This window comes from Dendrobates tinctorius, unplaced genomic scaffold (genome assembly GCF_039654945.1).
Source record: "Dendrobates tinctorius isolate UK_male_01 unplaced genomic scaffold, ASM3965494v1 ptg000022l, whole genome shotgun sequence".
NCBI classification, from domain to species: Eukaryota; Metazoa; Chordata; class Amphibia; order Anura; family Dendrobatidae; genus Dendrobates; species Dendrobates tinctorius.
The window spans coordinates 44,003,039-44,016,086 of record NW_027361690.1 but is presented as its reverse complement, the minus strand read 5'-3'; the positions used below and the strand labels follow the sequence as shown (position 1 = coordinate 44,016,086).

Sequence of the window (13,048 nt, the reverse complement as noted above, 5' to 3'; positions counted from 1 at the left end):
AGCTGAATCCAACGATGTATCACTTAGATTACTGGGTTCAGCCTTTCTGACAAAATCAGTGCTTTTAAATTTGGTAATACAGCAGAGCTGAGGAAGCTGCCTCCGCCCACACCACAGATGACCCCGCCCACACCAGGCTGTCTACAAAGTCCTTTGTGATAAGATTTGCTTATCACAGCAGGGGGCATTGCTGAAGCAGGAAGCACATGCTGTTGTGTCCAAACAATAAGCTAGAGGTGCTAAAACAATCATTACAGACAAGCAAAACCACTGAGCTTGATGAGAGGCATCCCTGAAATCTGTGTTTTAACCTCTACAGAATGCTGTTTTCAGATTACATAGCAAAAGCCTGCTGGTGAATTCCCTGTAAGCCTTGCTTCCTAGTTTAGTGGCTTACGTGGTGCATCCTGTGACCTGTATGGAATATATTGATTTATCATTCTCCTTGCCTCTGTGATCATTATGACAGCCTAGGTTCTACAATACAATGTTCTCTGACTACTTGCCAAGGACAATGAGGCGTTGAGTCAGGAGTTGACTACATGGTGCAGTCACTTTATGGTCAGTGAGGACTAACCTCTGGGGCCCCCACTGACTAAGTATAAAGGGGACACAGGGCTGATATAGCAGTCTCCCGTGAATTGTTTTTTCCCTCCTTCCAGCACCGCAGTACCTTGGCCCCCTGCCATTCTGGGCACTGCAGCCCGGCTCCATTTCTTTATTTCACTGCTTGTATTGGAACTTTAAATTCTACCAAATCAACAATAGGCCTGTACACCAAACACACGATACTGCAGTAATGATACAGAGGTGCATGCGCTGTAATGAGTTGTTTTTATATCTGCTGATATTTTAATGATGAGCTAGCTGGGTGGCTAATCTGATAAACAAGACACGAGCCAGGTTTTCCTATCCCTTACCTTAGGTACTGTGCATTATTACTGGCCAGATGGAGTCTATGGCAAACTACATACTGAATAACGTCTTCCCTGGATCTACTGTGGTAAAGAGCTCAGCAAGGTCAATGCTTAGATCCCAGGTAGTTTACATTTCTTTTAGCTGTAAAAGCACAAGGTTGGCAGTGGTGAATCCTGATGAACAGGTTGTTCTACTGCGGATGACATAGGGAAGTAGGAAACGTATGTTTTCTATAGTGTGGTATCCGGAGTCTTTCTAATTCTTTTATTTTCTTGTTTACCTAGGATAAAATATTCAAAAGAACAATTAATTTTTAATTTTACAACAAGCTAAGATGTGAAGCGGTTTCTGCAAAACCCAACTATACAAACTAATATGTGTGTGATAAATATATATGCACTACAGCACAAAGAGACCATAACCTAGTGTGTATAATGTATACATACTGTACGTAGAAACTGTAGCGGACACATAAGAGGGCCCTGTGTAGTCCACAATGTACAATGCCACCTGCTGTACAGATGGTAGTGGCCCCCTTACAACTTGGGCCCCTGTGTGCCTGCACAGGTTACGCCAATGATACGTCCACCACCGGCATGGAAATATGCAGCCTACTACATGGGATTAGGCAAAGTAAAGGAACTGTCTGTAACTCCCTATTGTTTCTATTGCTGCATTCTCTCCTAACCCAATGGCTAATGAAGCTACACTACCTGGATTCATACACTCCTATGTTTAAGGTCTGTTCCTTAGCATAGAATTGACACAAACACAATTATTGTCAGTACAATCTCCATTGTCGTACTTGCTGCTTTATTTAACAAGCTGAGACAAATGGTCGTTTACTCGGTTCTCATTTGGTTTGCTTAGAAGAACATGCAGTTGTGTGGACCAAGATTACCAAATGTAAACCATAATGTAACAGTCAATAAAGACCAGAAAGAAAAAAATGAATATTAAAAATTGTAATTGTTGCTTTATGTAAATTAAACTAGCTTTTTCCCAGTTTTACAAGTAAAAAAAGTAAATCATCGACTTACTTAGTGTAGCTGTTTAATACCCCCTCATAAAGCAATAGTGTAAGCAGTGATAAGAAACTTTGTTATATATCTTCCTACAGATAATACTCATTTCCTAAATTTTCAGACACCTCTGCTGCTCCCCCTGGCTCCTGCACTGAGTGCTCACACTTAATTTATTCGTAAAATACATATTCAGAGAGGCAGTGATGGAAGCGGGTCAGATTCACTGCCATTGGGTTTCAGTTGCTGCCCATAGATAATGTACACAAAGAGATGATGCTGCTTCTAGCAAATTCTCTTTTTCACAGCAACACTGCTCAGTACTGATATAGAGTGTCCACAATGCTGCTTCTGCCTGCATGTATATGAGAAAAAGGTACTGTAGGGGAGCAGGATCTCCTCTTTGTATGGGAGTCATAATAGCCCACAAGTTCTCAATAGGGTTTAGGTCAGGTGAGTAAGGGGCCATGTCATTACTTTTTCATCTTTAAAGCCTTTATTGGCTAGCCAAGCAATTAAATAATTTGATGCTGTGTTGAATCATTGTCCTGCATAAAAATCACGTTTTTCTTGAAAGATGCAGACGTGTTCCTCAAGCACTTCTTAGACCCTTAGTGACCGTCAATACATCTTTTTACTGACCTGAGATATAAGAGACTAGCCTCCCCATACAGGTGACAATCCAGCAGCTGTTGGCTGCACACTATAGCTGACAACTTGCTGCATCAGCCACAATCAGTGTTGTCACCGTCCATATCTGTTAACCTTTAGATGCTGCTGTCAATAGTGATTACATCATATAAATGGTTAACAGTGTGGGGGCTCCCTAATTATCCCCATTGGCGCCCTGAGATCATGATTGTGTGGTCCTGATGTTTGCCATTTACAGCCAAATAACGGCCTTAAAGTCTGCCGGCTACAGCAGCCTGTTCAGAAGTCAGCGACATTTAAGTGGTAAAAATACACTTTTTCATACCTGTCATGCCACTTTGCAGTCATTCCTTAACATCACCTGAAGGGTTAATAAACTACCTGACAGCAGTTTTCAATATGTTAAGTGGTGCTGTTTTTAAAATACTATCACTTTTGGAGGTTTTCCAATATCTAGGACCCGAAAAGTCACTTCAAACATGAATAGGTCCTTCAAAAAATAAGTTTTGTAAATTTCCTTGAAAAAATTAGGGAAATGTTACTTAAGGTTTTTGTGTGGCATGACTTATCTGGATTAAAGGGATAATCATTTAAAGTTTGAAAATTACAAATTTTATTTATTCTTTGTCAAATTTCTGATTTTTGTTTTATAATTAAAAACAAAACATATACAGTAGACATAAATTTACCATTAAAATAAAGTACAACATGTCACAAAAAAACAGTCTCAAAATCATTGGGATCTGTTAAAGCATTCCAGAGTTATTACCACATAAAGGGACACTGGTCAGATTTAAAAAATGTGGCCAGTCACTAAGGGGTTTAAGAAAATGTCTTCTAAAAAAAGTAGGATTGGGAATTGATTTTGAGTCCAACCTGAAAAGGTCCAACTAGCTTACCTTTAATTATACAAGCCAATATCAGTACCCCACTTCCACCTTGCTGGTGCTGAGTTGAAGTGGAGATCTGTGCTCGTTACTGATCCAGCCATGAAGTCCATCCATCTGGTCCAACAACAGTTACTCACATCACATAAGTACAAATCCTTTGAGAAATCTGTTTTCTGATATTTCTTGGCCAAGTCTTGACATTTCCACTTCTTCTGTGTCTTGTTCAGTGGTGGTCAGTTTCAGCCTCCTTACCTTGGCAGTGTCTCTGAGCACCTTGTACTTCTTTGCTCTCCAGGGAGGTCACAGTTCTGGAATATGACAGCACTGGAGGATTATGGCTTCCTGGTCGCCTCATGTTGGATTCTTCTTAAACCTTTGATAGTTAATGTGCGTCTTTTTACTCAACACATTTTGTGTTGACCGTTAACACACGTTTGATGGTTCTGTGATCACACCCTAATATCTTAGCAATGTCAAGACTGCTGCATCCCTCTGTAGGACTTGTGACAGTTTTTTACTTTAATCAGTTAAATCTTTTTTTTTGGCACATTTTGCCAGAGTAAAACAAGCTGCCTAATAATTCTGCACACCTTGGTAAAGGGCGTTGTATCCTTATGCCTCACCATCCCTCATTACACAAATCCACATCACCTGATCTGCCTCATCCAATAAGCATTAAAGTCCATAAAGCTTGGAGTTGGAAAATCTGCATAAAAATGATGATATGGTCAAAATACTCACTTGCCTAACAATTGTCCACACAGTGTATTATCAAAGATACATTATGTTTCCATTCTTGATTTATGCTTATATTTATGTACATAATTATAATGTTTATTGATGGGTGATAATCTAGATAGAGGGTGCATGACATTGGTATAATTGACTACATAATTACGCACATAGGTCACTATGTGATGAGTTCTTGTATAAGTTGTTATAGGGTAAGGTGCTATCGGAGCATGCTTGGGTGCTATCCGATTGACTTCGACGTGCTCGAATAATATGTTTGAGTGACTGCGCCTTTGTCTCGTGGCTGTGATTACCTAACAAACAGGCAATTTCTGCATGTGTTGCAACTATCGAACAGCCGCGGGGGGCTCAAACATATTATTCGAGCACGCCGAGGACTCGGTAAGCACCCGAGTATGGTCGTATAACGCCTTATCCGAGCACATTCACTCTTCGCTAGTCTACACATAACATAGATTTATCGTGTATCTTCATTTGTAACTTTCCGCTCAGTAATATGTTAGATTCTTACCCTATTCTTAGCATTGGTTTGTATAGTGCATCAGACTTTTCTCATCAATTCTTCTGACTTTTTTTATTCTTCTGTTTTCCACTTCCACTGTACATGATTCATAGTGTTGCTGAGTCTCACTTCTTCTTTCCTAATTCTTCTTTCCTCATATTTGACACGATAGACTCACTCTGTCTTCTTGCCAAAGTCAATTCATCCACAGATTTGCAAATACTTGAAACTAGCAACAGACATATACGTGTTGCTCCACTCATCATTATTTTGTAGATATCTGCGGCCCCACCTTATAAATAGAGAATAGTTGGCAAAGCTCAATATTGCTAGCATTTCAGGCCTGCAACCTTTGTGAGCACCTGAAAAGAATGGTGCCTGTTATGCTCCAAGAGTGGACCCTCGGGATCGAGATACCCGAACCCACCAGAGCAAGCTGGCATAGTGAAACCACCCCCTATACAGGGAGCATCAGGGGCAAGCCCAGGGGGTCGGAAACCACAACTGCCAGTACCAAGGGGCGACTCAGAGGAGGCAGGGAAAAGAATAAGGGGTCTACGGGGTGACGGAGGGAATGACCGGAAACAGGATATTGGAGAGGTGCGGACAGGGACACTGAGCACACAGCAGGAAGATGGAAGTGCAGGAATGTGATCTGTGGGCCAAGAACCGAGGGCGCAGAGCAAGGTACAGACACAGAGGGATACCTGGAAGCCGGGCACTGCAAGGCAAAAAGGGACAGAATAAAGCTAAGTGAGGACAGGGGACCTGAGTGAGGCAGCGCTAGGACGACACGTAAAGCAGGCACGTAGTAGGCACTAACAATAATCAGGCACTTCCTCTAACAGGAAGCGGCCTGATATGCCTAGTAGCTGCTGCCCAGATTGGGCAGTGCTTCCAGGACCCAAAACAACCCGACAGTATTAAACTGTCAAGGTAGCGCGTGCCCGCGACCTAAGCGGGCGGGTGTGCATGCTTGGTGCCCAAGATTCCCAGCGCGGCTGAGGACCCGGACCCGGAAGTGCTGGCGAGACGCGGCGAGGGACCCGGCCGGTGGGTGAAGTGAGGTGATTAACAGTGCCCTCTAGTCATGCCACACGCTACAAGCTGGTTGGCACTCTTCTTTTTTTCTGCTTTGACATTTCCTTGCAAATCATCCCCCATGCGGTGTCTTCTACCAGTGTCCGTGTCTGTGTTGGTCAGATGCCTTATAATAGGTAGTCAATGCCCCTGAATGGTACTATATGTAGAAAATTGTTCAGAATGTGTTACCCAAAGCCCTAAAACTCCTTTTATTTGGAAATCATAGACCACAATGCCACACTTCGTACCTAGCATCAAATTAATTTTATTTTTTTCTGTTTTAGTATAAATATTTTAAGTGCAATCAAATTATAATATTTTTTATTGCAAGGATATATTACATACTAAATATTAAAATAATGTTTTCGAAATCTTCCACTTTTTTTGTCCTCTGTCTTTATTACCCCCCTGTATATTCTCACCAGGAGAATCAGGGTATTAAAGTTTTCTTGATTTGTGTGTTTAGAGCCCGGGCATGGTGGCTGGAAAAACAGAAGGCAGAAAGAGATTAAAGTAAGGAGAGACAAAGACAGAGAGGTTTAAAGGTAGCAGAGATGTGGAGATAGATGAAAGGGGAGAAAAGAGGAAGATAACAGCAGAGAAAAAGGCCAGGGATCCACAGAAGTAAGATAGCTGTTGCCTGGGTAACGGAAAGAATGAGAAAGAAGGACTGAGGGAGGTATGGAAAGAAGAGATGGCTGGAATATGTCTGCGGGTGGGGGTAGGAGGATGTGAACAGAAGCGAGGGAACTGTAATGGCTGAATGTAAAAAAACAACTAAATTGTCACAAAGAAAGAACAAATAGACAGAGAAATCCCACATTTCCTTTCTTGAGAGAAGAAAAGGAAACCTATTTCATCCATATCTGAATGTCACTAATATCATCATTAGCGTTCATTTGTGTCTAGCGGCCTATTCCATGTGAGCGTTTCTGAGTCCGGTGTCTTAGCAGAATATGCAGGCTGCCATTCCTCATTCATCTGTCAGGCGGGAAATACGGTAGGCGGCATCTTTTACATATCAGTTCATCAATCTTTGGAAAAAAAAGCACTGAAACTAGCTTTACCTGTTTTTATTTGTCTCATGGCCCCTCCAGGGTGATCTGAAGAACTAAAGCTTGGCTTTTCCACACAGTACATGTTTGCTTAGTTTCCATTCTCTTAGAAAGGCAGGGAATGTATTCTTGTTAGGGATCATTCATTAAACAGATAATGGGAATTTGTAGATCGGTAGAGCAGGTGGTGTTAAACTTACTCAAGCAGTTGGATAGGAATACATGACTATTTTGTCTCATCAAAAACCCATAAGGCTAGGATTACATGTGCTCCATCATAGGTTACAAGGCTCCATCATAGGTTATGTCATTTTATTGAAAAAAAAGTGCAACATGGTTAAAATGACGCCTCCCTAATGGAAACCAAGCAGAGCCTATTATAGTAAATGGGGTCTGTTTGGCACCGTTTGTATTTACCATAGGATATATACATGTGTTGAAGGAGTTCCATTTTCCTTTTTCTATGATGGAACAGAAAAACATAAGTTTGAATACTAGTGGGAGCCCAACCTTTGGTCTGCTTTACAGTAAAAGTTTTAAAAGAGCCTTCATAAATATGGAAATAAGAATGAGCACAATTCATCTTCATCTGAAAACTTTCTCTTCTCCAACCCGTCCTGAATGTGACAGCCAGGGTCGAATTTCTGTCCATCCCCTTCACCGAAGCCTCCACCTTGTTCCAGTCAAGTGGGTCAAGTATGCTATTTGTATACTTCTGGCCACATTCCGACTAGACCTGTCTGGCCTCCCTCAGTTCCATTTCACTGAGCAAGGCCACATATGTCTAGTCGGCACCTGACCACATATCTGCAAATCGCATACTTGCAGTTTCATGACCTCCAACTCTTACTGCCGGCATCAAATAATCCTGACAGCATGCAGGGCGTGCTACGAGAATTCAGAAGTCTGCAGTCACATAAAATGACAGACTTGCACAACCCCTTTAATGCTTTTAAGGTAAATAAAAACATAGTAACCCTTAACTTGTCAGACAGCACAACACTTTAACAAAGCCATGCATCACATAATCTTACAATTTATGGATTGTTACATGTGTACACCAAAAAGAGCACAAGAAACCATAATCAGAACCACGAGCAATACAGAAATACATCACTAGAACCCCCATCTGTATAGAAACACAGCATTACAACCCATATCAGTACAGAAATTCATCATCAGCAACACCAGCAGTATAGAAATACCTTCATATACCTATTGCTATGGTAGACAACAATTGCTGATTGCAGGTGTACTAATGTCAATTAACAGTGACTTATATACCTGAACTACCCACATTTATTTGTTACGTAATGTTGGTATACTTGTGCAAGATTTGTGTCCTAATATTTTATTTTACTGCTGCTGTAATACCGTAATTCCCCCAGGATCAATAAAGTGTATCGTATTGTATTGTATCAAAACCCTCATCAGTCCAGTAGTATAACACAAGAACCTCCATCAGTACAGGAATACATCACCAGGAAAACCATCAGTACAGGAATACATTACCAGGAACACCATCAGTACAGGCATATACTGCATCATGTGAACCACCATCAGTACTTGAATACATCACTAGGACCACCATCAGCGCATGAATTCAGCACCAGAACCACCATCAGTGGTGATCAGGGCTTCAGTTGTTCTTGAAACTGTGAGTACAATTGATCACTGGTATCCGGCGCACTGCACCTTCTCTAAGTTTGCTGTCAGCTCAGAGAACGGCTGACTCCCACTACGGGGGGGTGACAAACTGTAGCCGCCAGGGAGACACCTTGGACAACCGCAACAGATTTCTAGGAGCTCCCTGAGTGTGATTCCTCATAGTTGCTGGCTTGAATAATATGGTAGCTGAATGGTTCATGGTAACTAATGAGGACCAATGTCTTCCAGGCACTTACAGTTGTGGCCAAAAGTATTGACACCACTTCAATTCTGTCAGATAATACTCAGTTTCTTCCTGAAAATGATTGCAAACACAAATTCTTTGGTATTATTATCTTCATTTAATTTGTCTTAAATTAAAAAACACAAAAAGAATTGTCCTAAAGCCAAATAGGATATAATTCCACACCAAACATAAAAAAGAGGGTGGACGAAAGTATTGGCACTGTTCGAAAAATCATGTGATGCTTCTGTAATTTGTGTAATTAACAGCACCTGTAACTTACCTGTGGCACCTAACAGGTGTTGGCAATAACTAAATCACACTTGCAGCCAGTTGACATGGATTAAAGTTGACTCAACCTCTGTCCTGTGTCCTTGTGTGTACCGCATTGAGCATGGAGAAAAGAAAGAAGATCAAAGAACTGTCTGAGGACTTGAGAAACCAAATTGTGAGGAAGCATGAGCAATCTCAAGGCTACAAGTCCATCTCCAAAGACCAGAATGTTCCTGTATCTACCGTGCGCAGAGTCATCAAGAAGTTTAAAGCCCATGGCACTGTGGCTAACCTCCCTAGATGTGGATGGAAAAGAAAAATTGACAAGAGATTTCAACGCAAGATTGCGCGGATGTTGGATAAAGAACCTCGACTAACATCCAAACAAGTTGAAGCTGCCCTGCAGTCCGAGGGTACAACAGTGTCAACCCGTACTATCCGTCGGCGTCTGAATGAAAAGGGACTGTATGGTAGGAGACCCAGGAAAACCCCACTTCTTACCCCGAGACATAAAAAAGCCAGGCTGGAGTTTGCCAAAACTTACCTGAAAAAGCCTAAAACGTTTTGGAAGAATGCTGTCTGGTCAGATGAGACAAAAGTAGGGCTTTTTGGGCAAAGGCATCAACATAGAGTTTACAGGAGAAAAAAAAGAGGCATTCAAGGAAAAGAACACGGTCCCTACAGTCAAACATGGCGGAGGTTCCCTGATGTTTTGGGGTTGCTTTGCTGCCTCTGGCACTGGACTGCTTGACCGTGTGCATGACATTATGAAGTCTGAAGACTACCAACAAATTTTGCAGCATAATGTAGGGCCCAGTGTGAGAAAGCTGGGTCTCCCTCAGAGGTCATGGGTCTTCCAGCAGGACAATGACCCAAAACACACTTCAAAAAGCACTAGAAAATGGTTTGAGAGAAAGCACTGGAGACTTCTAAGGTGGCCAGCAGTGAGTCCAGACCTGAATCCCATAGAACACCTGTGGAGAGATCTAAAAATGGCAGTTTGGAGATGGCATCCTTCAAATATCAGGGACCTGGAGCAGTTTGCCAAAGAAGAATGGTCTAAAATTCCAGCAGAGCATTGTAAGAAACTCATTGATGGTTACCGGAAGCGGTTGGTCGCAGTTATTTTGGCTAAAGGTTGTGCAACCAATTATTAGGCTGAGGGTGCCAATACTTTTGTCTGGCCCATTTTTGGAGTTTTGTGTGAAATGATCAATGTTTTGCTTTTTGCTTCATTCTCTTTTGTGTTTTTTCATTTAAGATAAATTAAATGAAGATAATAATACCAAAGAATTTGTGTTTGCAATCATTTTCAGGAAGAAACTGAGTATTATCTGACAGAATTGCAGGGGTGTCAATACTTTTGGCCACAACTGTAGATCACAATGGTATGATATCCCTCCAGAATAATACCGTATTTCTCTAGTCACGGTCCAAGGCTTCCACAATTTGCAGAGGACAGTTAATTTAACCTTTCTGCATTGTCTTATCCATTAACCTGCCCACCCATTAAGAAATGGTAAGGCAGGAGACTCTGTTTGAGGGATCATTCAACCTTTCACAAGGGTATATCATATGCAGTTGTAGAGCATGTTAGATTGCTGTCATCTTACGGAAGAGTCATTTATCATGGGACAGTCATATGTGGAAATGATGAAATTGGTTCTAAACTAGAGACAGAAAGGTCTCTGTGATATTGATGAGGTGTTTAGCAAGAGGAACATTGGCCTACTTTAGGAGTGACTTTAGCCTGATCCTGCAATGTTACCGAATGTCGCACTATCTCCAGAACTGTTGGTAAAGGTAAATTCTATAGTAAAGAGGGAAAAGATAGATACAGATATAGTCTATAGACTCTATAGCCTGTATTGTATCTATAGTGTGCGGTATATGCAGAGTGGCATCACTGTCCAGGAACTGTGTGGTCCTAATGTGGGAACATTTGCTATGGGCAATGGACGGCGTAATTGGTTGAAAAGAGTAAAGGCTATAAACAGGTATAGCTTGCGTTGATATAGTGACCTGCATCTGAATACTCTTCTCCTCCCAGCATATAACTTAATCTATAAGCTAATTATAAATCATCCCTGATATTCTTGTCCAATGTGTCTGTGCTTCCATAAAACTGGGATTTACCAAAGTCTATTGATAGATAATTCTGTAGCTGTGATCCCTCCAGCATGTTTTATTTACAGAAGTGAAACCAGAGTGTGAAACAGTTGCTGCTCTGGGGACGTTTCTGGTTCCTGAAACATTGTGATATCTACAGCGATCGTCTTCATAAGAAAGTCCTGCACCACATGCTGAGATTACAGAATGAATACCGTTTAAACAATAAAGATCTTTAAAAAAAACAATAAAAACATACACATACCAAAAAAACGCAACTTAGCATTATGTTCTCAGTATAGTAGGATCCGCTCCCATCTGCTATGGGAAAGTAGTGTAGTGCTAAAACCATTCTGTGGTTTAGGAGAAGAAATAGATACAATGAATCAGACAACATTAAATATTGAAGCTAAATGTTGGCTTCTTCATATTCTTTCACAAGATTCTTGTTCTTGTATTGCTCATATGCAAGCTGCATTGTCTCAATTCAGGTTCAAAGTTGATCATTCCATCATTCTGTTTCTAAAAAAAGGTGGTTTAAATGGTCACTATAATGTCAAGAAACTTTGCATAACTCAAAAGGGCAATCGAGTAAGAAAGTATAAGAAGAAGAACTCATCCTGAACTCATCATTCACTTTGCAATACACCTAAAGTCAGTTTTGCTTAAGGCAAAAAAGAATGACAACTCACTGATGTATCAGATTACAGTTACCTATTAACATCTCTGGAGGAGGTGCAGAGTGAGACAAGGGACAGAGAGATGTTACTTCTTGTGTTTTATCTCTTTCCAGAGCTGGATTAACAGCTACACTGCTCGGTACTGTTGTATAATATCCTCCTGCTGAATCTGAATATGTGCTATATGGAGACAGGAGAGCAGGAATACATCTCTGTGTGTGATGTGTATAGGAAACATCATAGAAGCTATTGTCCATCCACTAGGTCAGAAACCACTGAAAAATACAGAGGTAAAACAGAAAAAATGCAGGACATGCCATATAATGGTCACAAATAGTGTTAATCATCATGTACATACAAAAGAGAGTACATTTTCAGAAGTCACCTGGCAATCATACACACGGTCCTCCATATTCATGGGCTCTGTAAAACCCCACCCCCCTCTTCTGATTGGCAGTTTTCTGCCTATGCAGAGTATACATATAATGCTGCCAATCATTGGTGTTCGTGAAGTTATACAAAGCTCAGCATTCAGAGATTTAGTAGATCTGCTGCAGATAAACTAGTTTTTAATCAAAACTGTAGCAAGAAGCCAAGTTAGTGGTGCATCAGGGTCTCTACATCAAGCTACTCAGATAGGATAGCCAACACCAGGTGGCAGATTTCCTTTAAAGTTTTATTCCCAATAAGATTTATCTATGGCAATCCCCACCAATACCGATGGTGGGGCTTTATTAGAAAGCTGAGAACTGTACTTGGGTATCTCCTGTAGCCACATAGAGAATGAATGGACCAGTGTCGCGCATTCCAATAGAGTCAAGCCCCATTTCTGAATCACTGGGAATTCCAATGATCAGACCTCCACTAACTGGAAAGTTATTGCCTATCTCATGGAAATTTGATCGCTTTCATTGTAAGGAATTACCCTTTCAGATGGCCATATGTTTTAGTTTAAAGTTGATCGAAACTGACCGATTTGTCCACTGAGTGGAAAGAAATTGGCATCTTGTGTGTCCAGTTTTAGGAAACATTTTTTATGTGTGTTGCAGACAGTGTATTATACATTGTCGCATTTACTATGTACATACTTGGCGCATGTGTAAATCCTTACCAATGTTGGAAGTACTAGAAAGTCCAGTATTGCCTCCCTGATTGTGATGCAGACTCATGAGCTGCCGGCTGATGATAGCTGTCTTATTCTGCCATCATCTGTCTGTAACA

At 41.1% G+C, this 13,048-nt stretch overlaps 1 protein-coding gene across 2 annotated transcripts in view; it reads left to right on the top strand.

The window, feature by feature from the left end:
* ZNF710 (zinc finger protein 710) overlaps positions 1–13,048 on the top strand; it is an 85,254-nt gene that overhangs the window by 20,051 nt on the left and 52,155 nt on the right. The window contains exon 1 of one of the 2 annotated variants that reach the window (XM_073568655.1): positions 6,748–6,819. The exons of the other annotated variant lie outside the window; for it this stretch is intronic. The gene's annotated coding sequence lies outside the window, so the exon portion shown is untranslated. Of the gene's footprint in view, positions 1–6,747; positions 6,820–13,048 lie in introns of those variants that run through there. 2 annotated transcript variants of the gene reach the window in all.